Raw genomic sequence first — 25,917 nt, 5'->3', positions numbered from 1 at the left:
TGCTGACAGGATAAGGCACTGATCTGTGAGTATAGCAGAATATCATTAAGAATCATTAATTTTTTTTTAGAGCGATAGTGTTTGGTTTATTCTAGGTCTCTGGGCTGTCTAGTCTCTGTTTCTTGGTCACCCAGCAGTGTCAGGTATAGGTTCCTTCTTGTGGAGTAGGTCATAGGTCACATCAGACATTGGTTGGCCACGCCCACAAGTTCTGAGCCACCAATGTTCTAGAATGTTTTGCATTTACTTTTTAATTGTGTGTATGTGTTTGCGTGTGTGTGTGTGTGTGTGTGTGTGTGTGTGTGTGTGTGTATGTGTGTGTGCCACCTGAGTACAGGGCCCCAAATCTCCAGAAACTGTCAGACGTTCTGAAACAGAGGCTATAGGTGGTTGTGAATTCAGTTTTTGTTTTTTTTTTTTTTTGAAACTTTTACTTAGGGAAAATGGAGTCAACCATGTTTTTGAAATGTGCCAAGTGAGGCCTCTCACAAGATACAGCTGAATCAAGGGTAAGAGGAAGAACCAGGATAGAGGGTTAGTTTAGGAGCTAGTCAGGAATCCTCCTCCTGACTTTAGCAAAGTGACCCAAGCGATGGGGGTGCTGCAGGGGTAGAGAAGCCCTCTACAGAGGGTGGGGACAGGATAGAGAATAATGGAAACCAGCCAGTGGAGGAGGCAGGAATGCTGAGCGTGGCAAGGGCAATGACATCTGAGATGGAGGGCTTTGGAGGGCTTTCGGCCCAGGAGGTATAAGATCCAACTTGAACTCAAAGCGTCCTTCCACCAACCATTTAGGACTCACACTAAAGAGGTGACGCCAGCCCAGGATGGACACGGTGATGAGGAGTCAGGATGTGGGAGAGGACACAAGGATGGATGGGTATGAGCTGTGATCGGAAGGCAACTCGCAGAATTCTCTCAGGGTTACTTATACAGAAAGCAAGGGTCCAGTGAGCAGCAGAGATGCTATACTCATTAGTGGGGGGGGACCAGAGAATAAGCTGAGCATCAGTGGGCGGATATGTCACCAAGCCTCACATGCGGCAGGATGGAGCTGAGTCTTGGTGAGCTCCCAGCCTCTAGATCACCCAGCCAGACTTTCAGTAGCCAGGCTGTTAGTAATAACTTGGCCCAGGAAGCAAAACACCTTGTTTATATTTTGAAGATAGAGTCTCATGTAGTCTGGAGCAAAGAATGACATTGAACTTTTGATCCTCCTCTCTCTGCCTCTTGAGAGCTGGGTTTACAAGTGTGTACTGTCTTTCTCAGGTCATGCAATGAACGTTGGACTTCGACATCCTGCAAACCAAGCAAGCGCTCTACTCCCCAAGCTCTATCCTCAGACTTCAAAACACTTTGAAACTCTCATGGATGCATTCTCAATTTCTAAACCAATCTTCCACCTTTAGATGTTGGGAGCCATATGAGAGTCAGTTTTGAAGGGAACATGAGGGTTGCTGTGTGTCAGTAATCTTTAGAAAGAGTTTTTCTCTGCCCTTGTATTACTATCTCTTCTTCAGGGAGCTTGAAGTCCCTCAAATAGGCACCTAGTTTGGGGTTCTGTTTCTTCAGAAGCTGACCTAAGATGCATAGGTGCACAGATAACCTTGCTGAGGGAGGGTGCATGGTATCAGACAGACTCAGAATGATAGCACTATTTTTGTGTATAAAATACAGACAAAGAATACAAAATCACTGTGTGCATTACCTCCCACTGAGAGCCACTATTAACGGTTCTTATAGTGATGTCCTATGTATGCATTAAAATGTTAAATTATTACATTGATGTCTAGCTCTGTACTTGCTTGTTCACTAAATAATATAAGCCTGGAAAATCCTATCAACCATTATCCAGCCCTTGGAAGCTTCATTTCTAAGGGCTGCATAGAAATCTAGGATTTTGACAATCAAAATGGCAAATTGGGGTCAGCCTATTTCCTAAGCTGTAGATAAGATTGACTCAAAATCCTCATATCATAGATTATAGGAAGTTCAATGCCCTCACCAGGATTTCTGTAAATTACTAGGTATGTTATTTTCTCAGCCTCCATCCTGACTCTGCATGCAGGCTTCCATTAAATGAGTTCTTGCAGAATCTTGTGACAGTCTCACGTAGGATTTCCTTGTCTCTATCGCTCTGGCCAGATGTGAATTTCAGTTATTTTCCTTATCATATTAAAAAAAATATCATGGAAGACATCTGCGCATGTGACTGGCTGGAGGTCTGGGGAGCTGGGGGGGGGGTTCATGCCACTGTTGCCCAAGCTGGAGAACTTCAGTCTGCATAGCCAGCACACTACTGTTGGAAAATAGTTGTGCTTTTAGAGGTCTGTTTGCCTTCGACTGTGCTCTGGCCCTTTCTCTGATATCCCTGCCCTTAGAAGGGAATCTCTGCTTTTTCACCTACCTTGGTTATCACCAGGTCACTCATGGAAAGGGGGCAGAAGGGGCCAGGGTATTCACTTACAGGGGGATTTGTCACAATCCCCTTAGCATTAGTTGTTATGACTGCTACACATTTTAGTCATTTTAAATAATTCTCTTCGAGGTCCTAGCGGCTGAATCTTCCTTAGCATTTTGTGTTTTGTTGCCATCTACACCTAGAATGAGTGAGAATATCTACACAAAGCCCAGCCATTTAGTGTGTTTTTACAGTGGTGTTCGACACCAGCTTACTCTTGCACAAACAGTGTGTCTGATGATCATCTCTTCTGAATCTTTTAAAAAAGCTGCCTACGTGACATTGAAATGTCTGATCTACCTTTCAGTCTGTGTTTCATTCACTGTTACCATGGCTGAGTGCTTACCCACGCGTTCTATGGAGTAAGGCTGCTTTCTAAATTAACCTTAATGTCCTAGAGTTACTCCCCCCCCCCCGTGTGTGTATGCTGGAGGGATGATACAGATGTCCTGTGAAAGTCTGAGTGCCCATTGGCCACTTTTTCTCAGCCCTTTTATTGAACCTGAGTCTCTGCTTAACCGTCAGTAACAGCTGCACTCTGCTGTACCCGTGTGCAGGGTTTGCCTTGTGGTCCAGCATTGTAGCACACGTGATCTACAGCCGAATGAGTTAGCTGAGGAGCTTTCTAGAGAGCACCTTCAGGGACTGGGGACTCTCTCTAGCAGGAAAGGAGATTCACGCTCACTGAATCTTTATTTCTTTGTGTCCTGTGTCTGAAGCACATGATATCTTCAGCTTTAGGGTCTTATCTAGTAGGAGTGCTCAGCCAAGAATGGTGCTGTAGTCTGTATTCTTTGGGAGCTTCTGCAAAAATCTCTTTTGTTTGTATTTTTCTGTTTAGTTTGGAGAACATTTTGCATATTTAGGTCCCTGAGCACTTGACTGTAGTCTCACACATGCTAAGGCAATGCACTATTGCCTTCAGCAGCCATTCTCTTTCCCCAAGGGACATCAATCTGCACACAGGAAGCGTGCTGAGGACTCCTCTCCTCTTTCATGCCTTCCAGGTTTGAAGTGGGCCAGACCTCTAATAGCTGGCTCTGAGGTGTGGGAGTCAAAGAAGCATCAATCTCTGCCTCCCAAGCTCCTCAGCCCCCTGCGCTCGAACAGTATGATGGCTTAACTTCAGTAGATTCCTAAAACTCCAGCTTAAGAAGCCTTTCATCCCAATGACTGCAAAATCCACGCTGTATTTCATCCAGGCCACACTCTAGCTTCATTTTAACACATAGGTGACAGGTGCATTTGGTCTGTCTGTGGCATAGGGATTGCAGTTTTAGGAGACATTCTTATTTTGTGTGTGTGTGCATGTTTAAAACATGGACATAGCTTTATCTCCATTAGACCAACATGCATCAATTGAATAAGAAATTATTTGTGAAAATGTTTTATTTCTGAGATTATAATATGGTTACAAAATTTCTCCCTTCTTTCCTTCCCTCTAATCCCTCTCATATAAACTTCCCGCTTTTCTTTCAAATCCGTGGCCTATTTTAGGAAATGTTTTACAGACACACTTTTTAAAGCAGTTCTCTTGAGATAGAATCTCATGTAGCCCAGGCTGGCTCTGAGCTTATCGTGTAGCCAAGGATGCCCTTAAACTTCAGACCATTGTGCCTCAGCTGGGATAATAGACATGGACCATAGCAAAAAGTTTATGCAATTCTTAGGGCAGGCTGTCCAAACCCAGGGCTGCACGCAAGGCGAGCATTCTACCAACTCAGCTATGGTCCCAACCCCTTTAAGAAGCTCTTATTGCTAATACAGATGAGTGACACCAAAACATTTTGCATAAATGCTTTAATTTATTATGTGTGAGATCAACATTTTTTAAATTTCCTGTACTTTTGCTTCAATGGCATCTTGAAGGACTTTTTGAACTTGGAGAGAGGACCTTCTGCAGAGTCCAGTAATTAAGGATAGTAAAGAACTGGCCTGGGGATGACATTCATTCATAAACCATTAATCCAGAGTCCACATTTAAAAAAGAGAGACTGTAACGGCGTAAATGAATGCAGACAGATTGTAAAAATATATACAGATTTAATGGAGAAATAGGCTTACAGAACCACCCTTCCCGCTGAGACCAGGAAAGCAGAAGCAAGCTCTGTGAGCATGCTCGCCAGATTTATAGGTAAACATTAGCCCTAGGGGAACACGCCCCTTAGGGGACTTATCCCTACAAGAGACTTTTATTCATTCTACACTCTATGCCATCACCGTCCTGTCCTTATCACCTGAGGACCAGTGCCAGAGAGCAAGGACCTGTCCCTGAACCCTAGGTCCTGTTGACATTGCCCAAACCAGCCAATCCTGAGCCTTTTTTCAAACAAGGCCACTACCCTTCAGGAAAAAGCCACAATTAAGTTATTTCCCAGTGGGGCTGTGCTCCCTGTATTTTCCACAGCTGACTCCTGAGCTATTGCTCTCATCACCCTAAATCAATGATGATCTGTATCTTAAAACACACATCTGCGCATGTGCAGGCTGGTAACTATGTACATAGCTGTTTAGATACATCAGGGTAGTCATATATGTACGACTATATGAAATATATATTTACTATTAATTAATAAAATTAAGACTCTTTTGGTCAGGGAGGAGTTTTATTTTCTTATTTATATATGTATTCATTTGTTTGTTTATGTTTCCAGTGCCTGTTCTACCAACTGCCTGGACAAACACATGGGATAAAAACCAGTCTGTTGCTGTATCTCTTGTAAATTTAGGTGGTGCATGGCTTTTCCTGGGAACTGTGTTTCTTTAATTATACCCCTCACGGACTATACAAGATGCCCTATAGAATAACAGGGTAGAAATCAAGGAGGACCTAAAATCTCCCCTCCCCCCACTGGAACCCCTCCTTGCGCTGCCGAATGTCAGGGCACATTTCCCCGTGAGACTGACAGCATTTCTTCTGCTTATGCCTTTTCAACACCCATGAAATGAGGCTTCGGCCACCACGACCCCTCTTTGCATTTGCAGATCCACAGTGCAGGAGTGTTCCCAGAGATGAAGAGGTGGCGGAAGAGTCAATCACACAAGTCTCACATATTCTTCCCACCTCGGGGAAGGCAATTTTCTAAGGGAGTAGCAGAGGTGATAAAAGTTAAAACAGAAGATTAAGGACCAAGCGCGTTATAAACCAGATAGGGCGCAATTTTCTCATCAGCAAAGTGTAAGAATGTATAGGTTTCCTGGAACTTTAAGTCTTGGTTCTTTTCTTATATGTCATGAATAGAAGAAAAAGGGGCAAAATAAAAGCCACAAAATAAAAGCCACAAATAAAAGGAGACAAAAAATGTCACACCAATGGATGGGGAAGGACGAGGCTGTTCTCGGATGGTATGGAGCAGAAAGGCAGAGCAGGGAACAGGATCAAGGAAGGAGTGAGTGACAGGAGAGAAGGACCATGGGAGGGGCTGAGAGCAACTGCTCCAGCCATGAACTTACAAGTGAGTGGCTTCAGATAAATGGAACAAACTAAGTCTGCCCACTAGGCCATGACGTCCATGAAGGGGGCACACAGGGAAGCAGAACTCAGGTCTGCTTAAGGGGGATGGATACAACCTAGGTGTTTATGAGCCTTCTGGGGTGTTGCACCTGCGCCAGGAGCCCATGCCTGCCTCTGCAGGTGCATGGTGTCATGGTGGACGTACATAGAAATGCAAAATACGGGTCTGGGTGCATCACTCTTTTGAAGCAGTGGTTGGGTGGCGGAATGCACTGTTGAACCAGAAAATATGGGTCTGGGTGCACCACTCCTTTGAAGCAGTGGTTGAGAGACAGAATGCACTGTTGAACCAGAAAGCCAGCCTGCAGCATGGCTTTATAATTGCCTTTCCACAAGCTGGGCATATCTGCGCACCTACTGACCTCTTTGAAATGCTCAGTTTTATTGGCAAAATGAGATCAATAATGGCACCAGGTAGCCTGCATATTAAACATAACTGCTGTGACTTTCTCAAGATGGACACACCATGCTGAAGTCTGTAAAGGGAAAGGTGTCACACTGTACTACAGCGGTAGCTCCAGAGATTAAAAATGGCATCATAAAACATGCAAAGACCCCAGCATCAAGACCCACCCATCATCCACTGAACCACAGCATCTTTTAACAAGATTCCTACGTGACCCATAGGCTCGAGGAAGGGTGAGATCCGGTCTGCTAAAACATCCTCTTTTTAGATCCAGACATTCAGCTGAATCTTTATAACCCACACGATTTATATTGGTTCACTTTATGGGTCTATTGGATTCTTCTCATTACCTTGTCCAAACTTTAAGAAAATGCTTTCAATAAAAACAAGAAATATAAATAACATATTCAGCCTAAAAGCAGAGCTTGTCTCAAAGAGGGGAGAGGTTACAGTGAGGGCTGGAGATCTGATTTGAGTCCTCAAGCTCTCTACAGAGTGAAGTAGCCACAGGCACTGGGCAGCTGTGACGATGACATCACCCACAATCAGGTTGTGATGAAATGTTCATATGTGTATGCAGAGCGTGGCACTCTAACTGTGGTATGATGTCACTTTGTCTTTTTTTAATCTTAGGCAGGATCCAGCTTTGCCTCCTTGGTGATCTGCTTCAGCCTTGTGACTACAGGGAAGACAGATGTGTGACTCACATGTCACTAAGTTTTGTTGCTCTGTGGAGTCGTTTCTGTGGTGAGAACACTCAACACCTGGGTTGTTTCTGATTTCACTTCACTGGTGTGTCAGTAAAGCATTCACTGTGCAAGCCTGAGGACCCGAGTTTGAATCTCCACACTCATAAAAAGCTGTGCAATGTGACAGGACTATAAAGCCAGGGCTGGGAGGGACAAGAGTATCTGGGGCCCACTGGCTGCTTAGTCTTGCTGAACTGAACAGTGAGCCAGGTCCAGTGAGGGATGTTTCAAAATTTGAGGTAGAATTGAGAAAGGTACCAGATGTCAACCTCTGGATTCCAAATACATATGGACGCACACACACGCACACACCACACAAACACACACACGCACACACCACTCACACACACACACATGCGCACATGTGTACACACACACATACATGCATACACACATGCACACATTCACACATACATGCACATGCACGCACGCACACACATATGTATGCACACACGTCCACAACAAATATAAGGAGTTGATTGCATCTATAGCCTCCATTCTCTGCAGTGAATTCTTGACTTGTTTTTTCTAAACAAGTGTGATTATACATTTTCTGGCCATCACTGCCCCCTGATCTCCACAGCCTCTGGAAGCCACCGTTCTGCTCCCCACGCCCATGTGATCGTCATCTTTAGATCTCCGTTCTGCCCCCCCATGTGATCATCATCTTCAGATCACCATTCTGCTCCTCACGCCTATGTGAGCGCCATCTTCTGAGCTCGCCCGACTAAAAGCGCGCATCACTTTGTTTACGTCTCCTACACAGTGCACATCCCTGGAAGAATTAGCTGCAGTTGTTCCTGAAAGGCTGGGTTTTACACAACTTCACTATGTGTTTCTATAAATAAATGTTCACTGGAAGATCTTTTTGCATGACTAAAATAACATGAAAAAAACCTGTGCTGTTCCCACAGAAAAGCTCTCACTAATTTTATGAAAGACTTAACAGATGCAATATTTGCACTAGATTTTATGGTTGTTGATAAGAATATTGAAAGCTTCTGTGAGTTCCCAGCTCATGGGCATTCATGCTCACTCTGAGCCCATCCCTTGGGCTAATGATACATCCTTGTCCTCCGTGGCCTTGATACATCTCTTTGTAAGACTACGACACACCACAGACAGCTGAACAGCAACCTCCTCCATTGTAAGGTTCTGTCTCTATTTAGCTCCTTCCTGTGTTCCTCAGCTCAGGCCTACTTCATGCCTCTCTTGGTAAACTTTCTCCTGCCCATTTACAAAGTCCAAAACAATAAACACAAGTAAAAAGATGGCACAGGATCCCTCTTTACCAGCCAGTTCTATTTGAAATCAATGTCCATTATGAATGTACAGGAGCCCCGCAGTGCTTCAATGAGGGTGATGAGGGTGTATCCATGGATCTGAAGACGGGTTTAACATTGGAATTGAATTCAAGAGTGGTACCTTCTAAACTTAGTACTGTTAAAAAAGACAGATGGTGCTATAAAATCACAGGTGTAAACATTGTTTCCTGACAACAATGGTATTTTTTGCCTTTAATTTTTTTGACATTTTTCCTAACAGGGGATAAGACTAGCTTGGTATATGAAAATGTAATGTCCAAACCTTCCACTTTTCTCCCCAGGACATTTATTTGAAACAGTGGTTCATGTTCTCTGGCAAATGTATCCAAGGACGAAGAATTTTCCAAATGTACCCAGTAGGGATGGTCTTAAGCAGTTGATTTGAAACAAAGCGAAGAGATCGATTACTGAGATTTCAACATGGAAATAAATGGGATCTTAGCAGAAAACTGGCATGTCCCTTTAAGGTTTAAGTGTACGGTGAAGCCTGTCCTGGATTGGGAATCCAGATGGCTGCTGGCCCATCATCATTCTTCACCCAGGAGATCCAGGAGCTTCCAAGACTCCTGAGGGTGTGAAATGCTTCCAGGAGTCACATCTGTGTCTGTCTGCTCTACTCCCTTGGCTGAGGAGAAGCCGTACATTATAGAATCAGAAGGGCTGGGTAGGAATGCCTGTCTTTGTTTGGCTTCCTTTAGTTCACCTCTGTTGCCGTCTCTCATTCAAGGGCGTCTTCGGTCTCTCTAACCCAGTTCTATCTCTCAACGTCACTTGTACTGTTTTACAATGACAATATTGTTAGCAAGGGATTTTCCATGAGTCTGAAAATAAGATTTTTTTTAAATAGGGGATATTCTTGAGATTTTATATTTAAATTAAGGACTAATGTTTACTTTGCTTATTTTCGGGGTTCAGTGAAAGACAGAATAACAACCTGAGTGACTCCCCAAGAAAGTCTTTAGCATCCTTCTGCTGTTGGCACCAGTCAGCTTTCCTACTGCTATCACTAAACACCAGCTTGCCTCTTCAGTGTCAAGGACATTTGAAGGGACTCTAGCCAGTCCAAGCACGGCAAACATGGCTCTAGCAAACCTTGCCCTTCTCCCCAATTCTCTCTGCCGTGCTAAAAGAACTGTTAGATTACATTTCTAAAGCTGGCCACCAAGATCTATTTCCTCATTTGGTCACTTCCTCCTCCAGGAATCAAAAACTCACTTTGGCTCACCTAATTAACATTCCCAATTAAAGTTAAGGGCCTCATCTTAACCTGGGCTTTCCCCTTTTACCTTTATAACCTGCCATTTGCCAATGAGCCACGTCTTCTTCCTCTCTATCCAGAGACAGTCCTTTGTCCTCTGGGATAAACACCCTTTCCCCTCTCCCTTGCTCCCTTCCTCTTCTCCCTTGTCCTCTATCCTCTGCCGTTCTCTCTTATTCCCTGCCCTCTGAACCTCTGGGGCAAATAAATCTCCTTTGTGCTGAGAACTTGGTCTTGGCAGTCCTGAGTCAATACTAATCCTTTCAGACACCAGGCATCACTACAGAGACCACATTACAGGCTCAGGATCTACGATGTCTTTATGGACCTGGGAGAAGAAAGGATAGAATCGTAGGGCTTGGAGAATGACTAAGCAAGCCCTTTATCCTTGACACACAGAAAAGTTCATTCAAGGTAGAAAGAGGTTCTCATAGATGATAGCTGTTTGAACGTCACAGTTTTAAGTGTTGTGGGATTTTAAAAATAAGAGAATGCATAAGAAGACAATATTACCTACAACATTCTGGAACAAGGGATTCTCTTTCTTGTCTAGTTGCTGTGAGACACAATAACTATGCAAATCACCAAAGAGATGAGATTTGGGCGTATCCTGGTTGGCTTTCTGTTGTTGTGATAAACACCATGACCAATAGCAACTTGGGGTAGAATGAATTATTTGGCATTCACTTCCACATCGCAGTCCATCATGGAGGAAAATCAAGGCAGAAATTCAAGAAGGAGCAGCAGCAGGAGCCGTGGAGAACCTGTGTGCTTCTCCTGAGGTTCTCAGCTACCTCCTTGCACAGCCCACGGCTGTTTGTCTAGAGGTGGAGCTGTACGCAGTGGGCTGGGCCCTCCTACAGACACGGCTACAGGCCAATCTGATGGCGGCAACTCTTCCGTTGACCTTCCTTCTTTCCAAGTGTGAGATGTTAAGAGCCATGATTAACCAACCACAAGGTGATTAGGAATTGATTGCACACACATTGGGCTATGGTTATAGCTCAGAGGTAGAGGGTTTGTATGAGCTTGCTAGGTACTAAATTAAATCCCTAATATTGCAGAAGCAAAATTGCCAATCTGCAAGAATTATTTATCACAGCAATGTTATATATTCATTCATTCATCTCTACTCTCTGTTCTCACCTGTGAAAGTGTGTGGATGACAGCAAAACCGTAAAGATGAATGAGAAGAGCAGGGTTTGCAACATAGCTTGGAGACACATGGCCAGCCAGGATGAGTACCGATAGAAATGAGTCATAGATTCGTAGCTTAAGTCAACTGAACTCAGTTGCAGACAGAATCAGTTTGAGCACGGCAGGCATCCAATCTAGGGAGGAAGGGTACACACATGGAGATGGGCTCAGAACAGAGCTTAGGAAATGGGCTCCTTTAGGTCAGGGTGGAAACTGGCCACTTACGTGAAGAGACAGGGGCTGCTGAAGAAATGAACTAGGATTAGAGCTCATTGAACCCAGAGTCCAGCAGAGCTAAGCCTATGGGAGGCTGATACTTAGTGTAGGGTGAAATTCTGGTGGAGTCGGGGTGGGGCGGGGGATGCTGTACTGCTCCATGGGATGTCCTGTCATCATAGCTCATCCACAAGGATGCCATTAACCACAGCAGTCAAAGTCTGATATACTGGGCTAGTGATCCGACGTTTAACCAAGTGGAAATTCTTCAGCTTGGAATCTACACATGGTTTTCATGCAAATCTATTCTGTCTTCTAATGCTGCTAGATTATATCCTGCCAATAAGAGACTTGTGTTTTCAGGTACGAGAGTGACCATGTTGTCCCGGTTCAGGGCTTGTGCATCCATGTAGAATGGCACCTCATTATCGGTTTCTCTGTGTGCTCTGACCAGATGCAGCTTTCTGCAATCATCTTTGTTTGCTTCAAAGAGTTGCTTCTTTGATAAGAGATGAGAGTTGCATGTGGACGAAGATGTTCATACCATGATCATGTTTTATCATGTACTGAAGCATGTGTAGTCAGATACGGCTGGTAGAGAGTCAATGCATATTTAGCTAAAAGTTGACATTTTAAACATGTCTTGTTCTGAACAGTCTATGTTAGCACTGGTCATGTGCAAGCTCCCCAGAAACTGTAAAAGTGGGTGACTATGAAGCAGGCCTGTAATTGCAGCACTGTGGAGGGAGGATATGGGATCCTGGGGATAAACTGGCTCCACTAGCAGATGAGGTTCAAGGAGAGGAGTGAAATCCTCATCTCAGAGGTCCAGCGGAGCCTGGTCGAGAAGACTCTGTATCGACTTTGCGCCTCCACGTGGACCTATACATGTTCACCTGTACACATGGAAACATTCATACGATACAGATGTGCACACCTCACACAAACACATAGCAAAAAAATTTAAAGAACCAAATGATTGAATCCATGCAGAATAAATTTGAAGAGCACGCTTCTACTTACTTAGACACCCAAACCACAAGAACACATCATAATTGCCCAAATGTTTGGAAATCAATACCATTGACCCCCGAGATCATTGAGAGAATAAGTCAGAATTTACTTTGTAAAGTATATTGAATTCACTGAAAGTGACTGGGGTTGAGGTATTGGGACGTAGGTAGAGAGGAAGTTAGCTGAGGGTCTGTGCCTCTGAATGAACATGTGGAACAGAGAAGAAGTTTCGGGTCAATCGTCTCATGCTTTTACTGCAGGAAATAAACAAAGAAAATACACAACTCAAACAAAGCTGAAGAGACAAAGCGATAGCATCTGTAATACAGATGAGTGACATTGGGAACTAAACAAGAGAAGAACCAGAGGGACCAGAGCTGCTTATCTGAAGGATTGCCAAAGTGGTCTGGTCCATACACAGCAATCAGGAGGATATGAAGTCTGGAGAGTGCGAACACGGAGTTCGCATTCTAAAGATGGTGAAAACATAAGAGGCTATAATGAACATCTTTGTGTAAATACATTTGTTTGTTCATATGCAATGGATAAATTCCTTAAAGAACATAAACTGCCTTTCATAGGGAAATAGACAACACAAGTAGTTCTATGTTTACCGTTGTTACTTTTAAAGGTGAAATTCTTATCTCCAAGTTAATTTTAAACCCAGATGGGCATGCTGGTGAGTTTTATCATATCACGCAATTTAGGAAGTCATTCCCATTATATTAAAGTTATTTCAGGAAAATAAAGAGGACACAAGAGTTTCCCATTTATTCACTGAAGGCAAAATAAATTAAAGCCAGACAAAGGCATGACAGTAAGACAAAACCATAAATTAATACTCTCGCAAAAAAGGGATGAAGTAACTTCTAACCAAGTTTAAGCAACTAGAATTCATCAGTATTTCAAAAGAATTATCTCATGACTGAGTGCTATTTGTTCCAGAATCCAGGATGGGTTTAGCATTTGGAATTTAATCTGTGCGTTTTACCAACTAACTACAGCAACGAGAAAGAAGCAGACTTCCTGGTTTCTCAAAAGAGGCAATTGGCAGATTTCAGGGTTTGTGTCTGAGAAAGCTTCACCTTGAAGAGGAATCCACTCAAACAGAAGCCAGGCTAAGCAAGGGTGAAGAGCCAGACTAAACATTGGGCACCAGAGAGGGAATCCACTCCCATTGCCATGGGCCCCAAAGCTCCTGATGGTGCACCAGGACACGTGGGAGATGTAAAACGCGTTGAAGTTTAAAGGCATCTGTGCAGAGGGTCTCATGGAACCTTCAAATAAGTTCCCAGAGTTGGTTCAGCACTGGGACAGGCTGTGTGTGTTAGTAGAGGTCACAGAGATGAACAGCAGCCCATAGGTATATGAGTGTGACAGCAGTGATCATCACAGACCCCTACAGTGACAGCTAAAATGCATCCTAGAAAAATCAGTCTAAGTCTGTCTGGAGAAACATCAGTGCAAACACCCAGGGGTTAGGAGGCAAACTGACAATGCCACCGAACCTATAGCTTACAGGCTTATCTTCAAACAAATGCAGGGGACAGGCGTGACAGAAACATCCGATCCAAGGAAAGCTACACTCTCCGACTTCAGGCGCTCTAAGATACAGTAAGTCTACACTGTGTGTTGATAATGTGGACTGTGTAAGTGGATCCAGGGAGGAGAATAAACTCCAGGATTATATCTGCACACGGACGGCCCATTGGCGGTTGTTAGAAGGTGTGGGGTGAGAGGCTACGTGAAGAACTGTTGCCTGTTCATGTCAATGGTTTTAAAATGGACTCAGAGAAGAGAAGCTTCATCCCACAGCGGCTTGGCAGCGGAGGTCTAAACAGGGTATCTACGGAAACTATGTGTTTCCACCATCTTAAGTAAGAGTCCTTGATTCTGCTCTTCAATGGGGGATTGTGGGAAAGACGTTAAAGTCCTTGTGATGTCCCAGGGTGAGTGAACACTCCTGTTCAAGAGATGACTTCATTTCTGTGGTCCAGCGTCCTGTCACTTTGAGGAAGAAATCTATGGGGCAGTGTAGATTAAACGCGTGCTGAAAAGGGGAAAATCCTTCCCAGAGTGTCCAAGAATTGAATACCTTCTCTCCCAAAAAATAACAAAACCGTCATTGGGAACTCCCTGCTAGTCCTGTTTTTTAGGGTTTCCACTGGAAGTCATCTTCTTTTACTATTAGATGCAGCTCCACTGTCTCAAAGGGTTGCCAAAGCCAGATAACAGATGCCTCGGCGGTAGCAAAATAATTGCCATTTCAGAATGGAAGGTGTGTATGTAAACACAGGGATCGACTACAAACCAGCATTTATATCTCAGTTTAGGGAGGAAAATTACCTTTGGGAGCTGAGCCAATATTGACATTCTTAATAATACATTGCCCCTACTCCTAGACAGTATAATCATTTTTAAAACCCTTATCACAAGCAGCTGTGTGTTCCAGGCCTCTGGCTACTTGCGGTGCAGACAGAATGTGTTGGGAAATGGTTGAAATGCAAACATATGTGATTAGCTGTTATGCTTTCTATGGCAACTGTTTTATAGATTATCCTGTGACTTCACTGCTAATACAGAAACTTAGATATATAATAAGATTCAGACGTATGTCAGGCACATAGCTGTACTTTAGACATCCGTGCTGTTTGATGACAGGAAAGACACTCTGACGAGGGAGAGAATGTAGTCACCATTTGCTTTAGCCTGCCCAGTTGTAAGTGCCGGTGACCAAGCCTGACTTTTAGTACACTAAATTCCTGTGCCTTTCTTCGTCTCTAGGAATCTCGGAGTGCACGGGGAAGGCAGGATTTCAAATGTCACACCATGTCTCATTGAAGTGGCTGGTGTTTCTCACACAGCATTTTTGTCTCCATCTTGCTAAGTGCAGATGATTCTAGGAGAAGAAATGGGAAGGGATGTGTCTCTTTGTATTGTAATCTACAGCCATTCTTGCCAGGGTACATTGTGCTTGGTAATGTTGTTGGGTTATTTTCATTAACTATCTTTAAATAGCCACCCCTCACTCAAGAATTGTCTGATTTTATATGTGGGGAGAAAATTCTCCACATGACCCACCTCCTCCTAGTTTCTTGTGGGTATGTCATGTGAGCATGTGTGTGTGGTAACGTGTGTGGGGATGTGGGGGTCAGAGGACAGTGGTGGGTATCTCTCCTGTCCACTTGGGTTTGGGAGATGAGGTTTCTCACTGGGCTTGCGATATTGGCAGCTGTTGGCTGCAAGCCACACAGTTGTGGGGTTTTAAACTGCATTTGGCTGCTCAGCTGGGTTCCAGGAGGTAGAACTCTGGCCTTCAAGTTTGGCAAGCATTTAAAGACAGACACCATTTCCCTAGCCTCATAGTTCTAATGATAATTCAACAGTTTTATTGAGCCCATCTCCGACATTCGCAGATTATCTTCCAAATGAGCTGACTCCCTCCCTTTGAAAAGTAAAGGTCTGTCACCTATGTACAAGATGTAAACTTTGCACTAAATCCAGAGATCTACAACTTCTCTCTTCTCATGTGGATTGGTGCTGTACAATTTATCCCCATGTGTCCAAGAATTAAGCTGGTTACACACACATTTATCCACTTGCCTGTTGGTACCCTGCTGGTTTCTGTGTGCATGTGTGCTTGTGTGTGTGTGCGTGCACACACACCCGCGCGCACACACACACAGCCAGAATTAACAGAACATTCTTCACTTTTGGCAAAATACGAACAAGCAAACTTTATAGGGCTGACGGAGAACCAAGTCTTGCAGGCACATCTTGAATTTTGTCTTAGCGAATGAATGCATTACATAGTATCCTGTGCATGAGCTCTTAATTTAAAGCCCATTTCAGCATGATCTCGAACAAAAGAGAGAGAGAGAGAGAGAGAGAGAGAGAGAGAGAGAGAGAGAGAGAGAGACTATGCTGGCCTCTGTAGCTTTAAAAGTGGTCACCCATTCCGTCTGGACAATTGCCATAGTCACCAGGACAGGATGGCTTTTGTTCTGGTGGGATGTCCTAGGGAAGCCCGGGTGCAGTGCCTAGTGCCATCTGCTTCCCGCGGTCTTAGAGAAGTCAGGGCGGAAAAGTTTGAGGCGCAAGCCCCTTTCTTGCTTCGTAGGCGAAGGAGAGGAGGGAGAAACCCAAGGGAGGGTGGCAGAGCCAGCCTGGGAGGCGCGGTCTCCGTGAACGCGTGAGAGCGCGTGAGAGGGAGGGAGGGACGCGGGGCGCGGGGCGCGGCGGGGAGGCGGGAGGGCGCCAGGACGAGGCAATGGTCTCGGTGGCTGCATGGAAACCCTGAGGGGCCAGAAGGACGGGAAAGGACCGGAGCCCAGCAGCGGGCTGTGAAGGGAGGGGGCGGGGCGCAGGACCCAGAAGCTGGGACTAGGCTGAGGCCAGAGGGGCGGGGGCTTCGAGCTGCAGGCGGGTGGAGTCCGGGTCCCTAGCGCATCCCCACCCGTCTGTGCGTGGTGGCTGGGCGCCCAGGAGCAGAGCCCTGTCGGGACCGTCGCTGGATCGCCGGGCACCGGGCTCAGAGGACCGTTCTCCAGCAGGTAGGGGCGGCGGCGGAGGATCCCTCGCGTGGGGAACTTGGAGGAGCCTCAGTCTGGGATCCTGCAGAGTGTGGAGTCCAACCTCGCAGGGTCCCCAGCGCCTGTCCCAGCTGCCTTGGTGAGCGCCGGACAGGAGCGGGGTTTAGGGCGTGGAGAAGCGGTTTCTCTAGGGATCGCAAAGACCCTGCCACCTTTGGGATATGGGGAAGAAGACCAAGATCAGAATCCTTCTCCGAACTCTGGATCTATGCAGAAGGAGGCAACACTGGCAATTTGTAGGAAGAAGCTGCTAGTTGCCATGGGAGATGAGGAGCTGACACCTATGCGACCGCTCCTTGGGGCGGGAGGGGGGGGCGGGGGGATGCCACTTCCTCCTCTTCTTTGGGAAAAGAGACTTGGGAGAACAAAGATGTAGGCAGGAGCTTGCCAGCTGATGCCTCTCTCACTGATCCTTCTGACCCCTGGCCTGAACCCCATGTCAGCCCTTTGTTTTAGAGGCCAGGACGAAGTGAGGGGCAGGTCAGTACTTGCAGCGCTTGCCTCCCAGGGCTGCAAAGCCTGCCTTCCCGGGCTGGGTTAACCCAGCTGTGTTGGTAGGAGCTCTCCGTTTAACTAGTCTCTTGGATACCTTCCAAAGGAAATCAGAGGATCTTCAAAGAGTTCTCTAGCTATGTCTACCTTTTCCGCACTTATGGCTCAGGATGGATTTGGAGTCAGTGTGATAAAAATCTTGCGTTAAAGCACTTGCCCCCTGAAGGGGCTATTGGCCGCTACAGAAAACATAAAGGATCCAGGTCAAGTGAGCTCTGGTTGTTGTTGAGAATGCCACAAAAGGAAGGGTTAGAGACGGGGGTGTGTGCAGGTGTGTGCATGTGCAGGTGTGTGTGTGTGTGTGTGTGTGTGGTGTGAAGCTTTAACCACTTTAGCGGGGCTTTCTTTGAGGGTCTTGGGAAGTCTCTGGTTTCTGCCCAGAGTGACTGTTACCGCACAATATTGCCAGGTGTACAATGCTCTTGCAGCCTTGTCATGTCTGTCCTGAAGCATTTAGCTTAGAATCAAGAGTAGGCAGCAAAGTCACCCAGGAGATCGTGGAATGAAAGCCGGGCTCGGGAATGGCCACCACTGGACCTGTCGGGGCAGAGTTCCTTATAGCTGCCAGGATTGCTTCCCTGTTTGCTGCCAGCACCTTTAAAAGCTTTGAAGGCAGTCTGTCCCCTCTGTAGGGAAAGAGTGTTCTGAACGCGTCAAAACTGTTTTAATTGTTCACGTTATGGATGCGTCTGATGGACAGTTAACCTTGCGTGAATCTGAAGCCAGTGCACGTGGAGACCCATGTGAGCCATAGGATTTACATTCCATGGACTTTGTGGCAGCCAGGGTATATGTCATTGCTTTCTAGCCAGAATTAATACAGACTCTATTACATGCCATTAAAGTCATCTGGAATGTAATATTTGTTTACTAGAGGAATAATTACTTTAATCAAAATGTCATCTAGAGAGCCTAATGCAATGGTTAAGTTCATTTGGGTCCCGAGAGAATTGGGGCCGCCGTAATGAAAAGAGCTGATGTGTTCTGTGCACACTTACACTGAAATAGCTGAAGCGCCTTGCGTTGGCACTCTCTTCTGTAAAGACACCCTCTCCCCGCAGTCTGGGGATGCTCTAAGACCAGTACTCCAGTGGCTGCTACACTGAGTCATTAGTGTTATCTGTGGGCCGTTCTGTATTGTACAGATAAAGGAGTGTCCGCAGAATGGGAGCCCTCTGCAGGACACAGGCCTTCCTTCCGTAGTCCATGAGTGTTCCTGAAGGAGGCCACGTAAAAATGGGAGCATCTCTGAAGGAAAATTGGCTGGATTCTGCTGCATTCATGTGCAGAAGTCCCATGGGACTCAGACATGCATGCTTGTGTTTGTGCATGTATGTATGCAAAGCTTGCGAGGAATGAATGTGCTCACCATCAGCTACACGTGTGGGGAGAAGAATTGCACCAGACCTGGGCTAGTGGGGAAAAATGGTGTTGCTCTCAGTGAGAGCCTGTGTCTCTCTGAGGTGTCTGCCCTTTGCAGGTGTAATCGCGGGGCGAATAGGGGCCAGTGACATTCAGCACATAAAAAGGAACTCTCACGGGGATTGTCTGAGGCTCCTATTCCACTGGAGAAGCCACTAATCCTCGGAGGACTTGGGTGGTTTTGTCGGTTTGTTTTGTGATTGTGTTTACCAGCTGGATATGTGCAGAGTTACTGAGTCCCACTTTCCAAGTCATCCTGGTGTGTTAGAGTTGTGGGGAGTGGGAGGGGAGAACCGGCAGTAACTGGATAGAGTTAGATAGAATGGGACGTTGGTCGTTTGCCTCTGCTGTCCCAGGCATCCTTCTGGCCACTCCCTTTTAATAGACTCTGGTCTGTACATGGTGCAACTCAGGTTTCTCAAGATTTTCACTGTGTTAACGTGAGCATCAAGAGGACAAGGAAGCTGTACTGACATAATCCAGCATAGAATTTGATCTTGTGAGTGAGCAAAAATGTTAGGTCATAAAAGCAAGAGTGTTCCACCAGAACTACCAGGTGACAGGCACCAGGACTGTCCATTTTCCCCAGAGGAGCTGAAGGGCCCATCACAGGGACACCGCATTCCCTGATTTGCCTTTATATCTAAGATCTTCCTTGATCTTCCTAGTTCTCATACCTGTGAAGCAGGCCACGTGTGGTCATTAATTTCAGATTCCCTGATTCCAACCTCTGAATCCCATGCCCTCTCCCTTTGTAGATTTCAGCCAGGGAGAATGAACCACTCTGTTGGGGCTGTGAGATGGACATGGCTTTCTCTGCTTCCTTCTTCAATATGCTTTCCTCCCATGGATTCCTACAAGAGCTGAGTGGTGTGGGCTGCGTTGTCATTGTTGGTGTGTGTTTGTGTGTGTGTGTATCCTGTCTCCAAGGCTTCTTTGTCTTCCTGGTCTCCCATCCTGCCACGGAAACTTCTTCCTAAGAATTAAAGCAATGTTTTTAAAAATGAAGGAACTAATTGGCTAATCAACTTGTGTCTCAATATCATGGGCATATGTATTCAAAGGAATGAGCCAAACAGTGTCTTTCAGACAACATATAGTTGTTATGAAATATACTATCAGCTCTTCTGCAGCATTTCCTGGAAGTGGTCTGGGAAGGCTTTAAAAGTGACACACTTGGATATGTCGACAAGGGTAGACTCAAAATAGTTTGCTTTCATGGTTAGCTTGACTGGATTAGGACACTCATAGGGTATCGCTGTGTGTTGGCAAGGTCATTTTCAAGAGTTAACTGCAGGCCAACCCCCATGTGCATGCAGGCAGTAGCATCACATGGGCTGGGTGCAGTGAATAAAACCAGAAAAGTTAGAAGTCATTCTCTTCCCAGTGCTTCCTGATGTATGCCATTTGCTGTAGAGCCTTCTCCATCATGATAGGGCTTCTTCAAACTGTGAGCCCACGTGGACCTCTTATCCCCTAAGTGGCTTCTTGTCTGGTGCGGTCAGAGTGGGGATGAAAACATTTACACATGGTAAGTGATTGAAGCATGCAATAACTTGATTCTGAAGAGAATAGAATACACAATTCAGGTGGAGTTCGGATTCCCTCATGGTGCCTGGGAAGGACAGGATTTCCCTCTTGGGACCTGGGAAGGACCAGACTTCCCTCGTGGGACCTGGGAAGGATAGGATTTCCCTCATGGGACCTGGGAAGGAGAGAATTTCCCCCGTGGTGTGTGGGAAGAACAGGATTCCCTGTGTGGTACCTTGGAAGCTCAGGATTTCCCTAGCTCACTCCAGCCCTGCAGCCTCAGACTCTGATGATAGGACACAAATATCCCTGGGACGTTTTCCTGTGAGATACCTTTTATAAACCACTGAGTCTAAGGAATGTAAGCTGTGTCCATCTACTTGGGGTCAGCTCTCCATCCTGCTTAAGCAAGGGCCTGTAAGGATTTTCTTAGATGGTAATTCTTGTTACTATGATAACCAGGAAAAGTTGACAACACAACAGGGCATAATTCAGAGAATGTTTAGTTTCACATTATGTAATTGCAGCCTAAAATAGTTATACAAAATATTAATAATTTCAAAGGCATTGCTATATTCCAGTAGCAAGCTAACACTGTGATTTCTTTGTGCCTTTCCTCCTTTCCTTCATCTTATCTTTGTGTCCCTGTGATCTTTCTTCTCTCCCTCCGTCCCTCCTTCCCTCCCTTCCTTCTTCCCTCCCTTCCCCTCTACCCTTCTCTTTCTTTTCAAAAATAGGAGTTTGTTTCTATATTTAGCTAGGTATATATAATAACATACACACAGGATTTAAAAATATTACACATACACATGCACACACATACTCACATGCACACACGCATACTTGTGCACACACTCACACACACAGAGACACTCACATTATCTGACATATATACAATTTTGCTGACTATTAGAAATAAACCGGCCTGGTGCTTGTAAGTTCTACATAGTTCAAGCCTCAGCACCCTGCCGCCATCTACCTTTCTGCCCCCTCCGTCTCCCCCTCTACTCCCTGACCCCCTGCCTCCCTCCCTGTCTGTTTCAGGTTGGCTCTGTGACCTCCCCTTTTGTCCTCTTGCCACCCCTATTCTTGCTCCCCTCATTGCCTTCTTTCCTGCTGCTCCCAGCACTGCCTGCCTGAGTCTCCGCCCTCCTTGTCCCCCCCCCCCTTTAGTCAGTGATTCTTTTTTGTCTTCAGCCTCTGTCTGCCTGCAGGACCCTTCCCTGATGCTGGGTACAGCACCTGATTTCTGATACACAAAACAGACCCCGCTTTCTCTCTCTCTGTGTTGCTGTGTTGTGGGACCACAGTTCTCTCATTCATGGGCTCTGTTCTCCTTTTTCCCTCCCCCACTTTATTTCCCATCAGTCATGGAGACACCAGCGTTTATCTCATGAATATTGCTCAGATTCGTTTTCCCTATTCTGACCTTCCCTGGCTGCCCCTATCTAGGCTTCATCAGTCCCTGCCAGGGCTCAGGAACCAGACCCTCATCCATCTTCCCGTTCTCCTCTTCCCCTCCGAGTCAGGCTTACAGTTGCCACAGTGATTTGTCTTAAATGCAAATTTGGCCATGAGACCACTTGCTGAAGGGCTGCAGCGATTTCTGGTTGCCCACCGAGTAAGCCGCAGGCTCCTCTGAGCTATGAAGTGTGTGCCATTCATCCACACCTCCCCTGTCTATCGCCTCTCAGCTCGTCTACGTCGCTTGAGCCATGTCCTTTGCTTTATACAGCGACTGGACTGGCATGGTCTCTAGACCTTAGCTTTGGTGACCCCTTGGTACTCATTCTCTTGGAGGCTCGCTGTGAGCATCCTTTAACTCTGTTCAGCACATCTTGCAAAACACCTTCTCGAAACACCCAGCACCATCTCCGTTCCTCTCCCGACCTCTCCATTTATGAGAACATCCTTGTCTATAAACTTGGAGCTACTAGGTTGTGCTTCTGTGCTTCTTTTCCTGTTCCGTGATCATCACTCCCTTTCTTTCCTCGGTTGGGCGGGTTCCTTGTGTAGAGGCGACAGGTGTGGGCATTAATGGAAGGAAAGCAGCTTCCAGATTGTAAACCTATCACGAAAGAGTCCAGCCCCATAGCCTTGACCTATGGGGCCCCTTAGGTTGCAAGGCTATCCCAGAATAGTCCAGCCCTGTCGCCTTGATCTATGGGTCCCCGTCTAACTTCCTGTTTGCCTCTACCCTCTCTGCATCATCCCAGATGCTGCAAGTGTTTCTGACTGCCTCTAGTTTCTGCTTCACACAGGAGTCGGCTTCATTTTACAGGCAAGAAAAGTAGATCCCAGAGCCCAAGGAACTCTGGTCACATGGCTGGTTTATCTTAGCATCACACCTGTATGACAATCTCATATTTACCCTGTGCTTTTACCAGCCTTTAAGAGTAAAGATAATAACCTCCTTTAAAATGTCATTCAGGCTGGGTGGTGGTGGCACATGCCTTTCATCCCAGTACCCAGGAGGCAGAGGCAGGCAGATCTCTGTGAGTTCAAGGCCAGGCTGGTCTACAGAGCGAGTTCCAGGACAGTCAGGGTTACATAGAGGAGCCCTGTCTTGGGAAGGAAAAAAATATCATGTCAAAAACCACCTGGTGGGATGACCCATGACACCAGCAGGGCATGTGTGGTCTGTGAGTTACTGATGAAAAGTCAAGGCACTCACTTTGTGCAGGAGACCCTGGGGTTAAAGGTGAGTGCCACTGCTGCCCAGCCTTTGTCTTTGACTTTTAATAACATGACTTGAGTGTGTGAGCCACTTGGGGTCATGCTGCTGTGGTCTGTGGAGTTTCTTGAATCTGAATGTGCAGGTTCTAAGATTTCAGTTACCTGTAGTTGATATTTCTTCAAGCCATCTTCTCTGCCTCTTCTCATTTTTTTCTCATCGGGACACTCTGGGATGCCCACCATGCATATAAAGTCACATTCACTGAAATAATAAAGTCCCCTATGTACCCTTTGCTTTCATTTAAGATGCTTGTTTTTGCTGTTCTGACTCAATAATTTAAATGGAATCAGTTAATTGATTTTTTTCTTGCTTCACTCATCTGCACTGAACCCCTCTAGTGATATTTTATCAAGGTTTTATATTCTATGTTTCCTTATCATTTTTTGTTTATTGACATTCTCTTCTTGATCAATGTATTGTTTCCATAATTCTTTGACTTCCAATCTGTGTTCTGTTTAAGTTCTTTGAATTGTATTCATTGGTAGGTCGCTAACAGATACCTATTTTTTTGGGATTGTTTCTGGACAGTAATCTTACACCCTTGTTTGAGCCCTGAGTCCCTGCTTCTTTGCATACCTTGGAACATGTTTTTCCCTAAAACTTGGGTATTTGAAAAACTAACCAACATTTTCAGTCTTTGTGGACTGACTCCTTTGAAGAGAAGACCTTCCCAGTCTGGTGGGTGGTGGGGAATGCTGGGGCTTCTCTTTGCATGGGTATATCTGCATGGTGATTTTTTCAGTCAGAGAGGCTTTTCTGTTTCCTTTTTCTGGAAATCCCACACTCCTGCTCCCTCTAGTGCCTTTCTAAGATGGTCACAGTTTTCTGTTACGATCACTAGAAGCCATACTTGTTACATCTGAATGACACCCAATGATTCAGGGCATACCACTTTCATTAGCAGCCCAAAGGGGTCTCTATTCTGCTGTCTCCTATTTCACTAGTACCATTTCACACATTGGCATTCAGTCAGATCTTTGGCAAATGTTCCAGAATGTCAACAGTGACCTTATCAGATGTAGTTGCCAATCAAATGCAGCTAGCTTTGAGTAAGACAAGACCTGGTCAAGCCAGTTAGTTGTAGAGCAAAATAGCCACGGGCCAGCATCACCCTTGAGACACCAAAGACCCATGCTAGTGAGACATTCTTAGGAGAACAGACAAATAAATGTGTTGACTTCAGGGAGGCAGTAGAGCATTGCTGAAGACCAAACTATGAAGAACGAAGAGACAGAAAGACAGACCCTTATGCACATCAACAACAAGACAGTGGGGCCGGGCGGTGGTGGCACACACCTTTAATCCCAGCACTCGGGAGGCAGAGGCAGGCGGATCTCTGTGAGTTCGAGACCAGCCTGGCCTACAGAGCTAGTTCCAGGACAGGCTCCAAAGCCATGGAGAAACCCTGTCTCGAAAAACCAAAAACCAAAAAACCAAAAAAGAAAAAGAAAAAAAGGAACAAGACAGTGCATACAACTCGAGCTGCCCTGCATGGGAAAAGGCTGCATCCACGCCGACAAGAGGAAGGTGTTTTAGTCGCCTTTCCACTGCCGTGATAAAATAGCATAACGAGGGAAACATACAGGATAAGTTTATCTGGGTTACGATTCTGGAGCATTAAGGTGCATGTGGTGGGGACAGCAGGCAACAGGTGGCAACATGGAGGTTGAACCTGAGCGCTAGCAGCTGAGGGCTCACCTTGAACCACAAGCACAAACTAGCAAGGAGGGTCTATGAATGGCAGGAGGTTGGAACTTCCAAGCGTACCCCCAGTTTTGGACTTCCAAGCGTACCCCCAGTTTTGAACTTCCAAGCGTACCCCCAGTTTTGAACTTCCAAGCGTACCCCCAGTTTTGAACTTCCAAGCGCACCCCCAGGGATGTACTTTTCCCAGCAAGGCTGCACCTCCTAGTCCTCCCCAACCAGTGCCGACAACTGAAGACCAAGTATTCCCATAGCCAGGCTTACGGGGGAATCTCTCTTTCAAATAAGCACAGAAGGGTTTGTGATTGGTAGCATAATACAAAGTACAATAGTACAGACTACAGATGAACCGGAAAGAAGGGGAAGCTGCAAGGCCTGTGCATCTATAGTTACACATTGGCATACAGTACTGTGCATGTGCAGCTGTGTGCAGTCTCTGTCTGGACACACGGGGGTGGCAAGACCACGGTTTGTTATACAACTTTCCCCTTGATGTGGTGGCAACATGGTGTGGGGGAAGTTGGTCTGACTCAGCCTCCAGAAGTCTGTGGTGTTTGGTTGAAGTTGGTCAGCACACTGGTGAGTTATTCTCTAGTAGATAAAGCATAATTTGAAACCTGGAATTTTTGTAGGTTGCAGAAGGATTGTCACAATTATTCCTTACGTGTGTGTGTGTGCATGTACATGTATCACCGCATACATAGAGGTCAGAAGACAACGTGTAGCAGCTGGTTTTCTCCCTCTCCCATGTGGGTTCTAGAGACTGCACTCACGTGGTCAGGCTTGGCAGCACGTGTCTTTACCCACTGCTTCCCTCAGACCTCTTTAATGAACACTAGGATGCCATAGAGAAGATAAATATATCATAAGTGCATACCGGCAGCATTAGAGTTAAGATATATTAAGATATCTGAAGACAGACTTTTATGGGCCGCATCAGCCACCTCTGAACACTGTAGGTTTCTCAGTGTGATGACAGTGTTCATAAGTGGAACTGTGGAGGAACTGTGGAACACAAGCTGTGTCTCATCCATTTCCGGTGAGTCTGTTCCTGAGTACATGCCACGATGTATGTTCCCTTTTGTTGCTCCTGGACATTGAGGGCTGTGTCTGCCGTGACTGTGGTGTGTTAGCACATCTCTCTTTCCAGGTCTGGGTACACAGGGAATGTACCCAGGAAGTGAGAAAGAGCCCAGAAAATGAACACTTTCAACGTATTAACACTGAAAAAGATCTGAGC

The 25,917-nt window shown here is 45.8% G+C and overlaps 1 protein-coding gene across 3 annotated transcripts in view; it reads left to right on the top strand.

Moving 5' to 3' along the window:
• Myo16 (myosin XVI) overlaps positions 1-25,917 on the top strand; it is a 474,821-nt gene that overhangs the window by 47,493 nt on the left and 401,411 nt on the right. Inside the window, exon 1 of one of the 3 annotated variants that reach the window (XM_026788803.1) lies at positions 16,533-16,693. The exons of 1 other annotated variant lie outside the window; for it this stretch is intronic. The gene's annotated coding sequence lies outside the window, so the exon portion shown is untranslated. Of the gene's footprint in view, positions 1-16,532; positions 16,694-16,735; positions 16,812-25,917 lie in introns of those variants that run through there. One more of the 3 variants, XM_026788804.1, reaches the window with a different exon arrangement.

This window comes from Microtus ochrogaster, unplaced genomic scaffold, assembly GCF_000317375.1.
Source record: "Microtus ochrogaster isolate Prairie Vole_2 unplaced genomic scaffold, MicOch1.0 UNK7, whole genome shotgun sequence".
In the NCBI taxonomy this organism is placed as follows: Eukaryota; Metazoa; Chordata; class Mammalia; order Rodentia; family Cricetidae; genus Microtus; species Microtus ochrogaster.
This window is presented reverse-complemented; position numbering and strand designations above follow the sequence as displayed.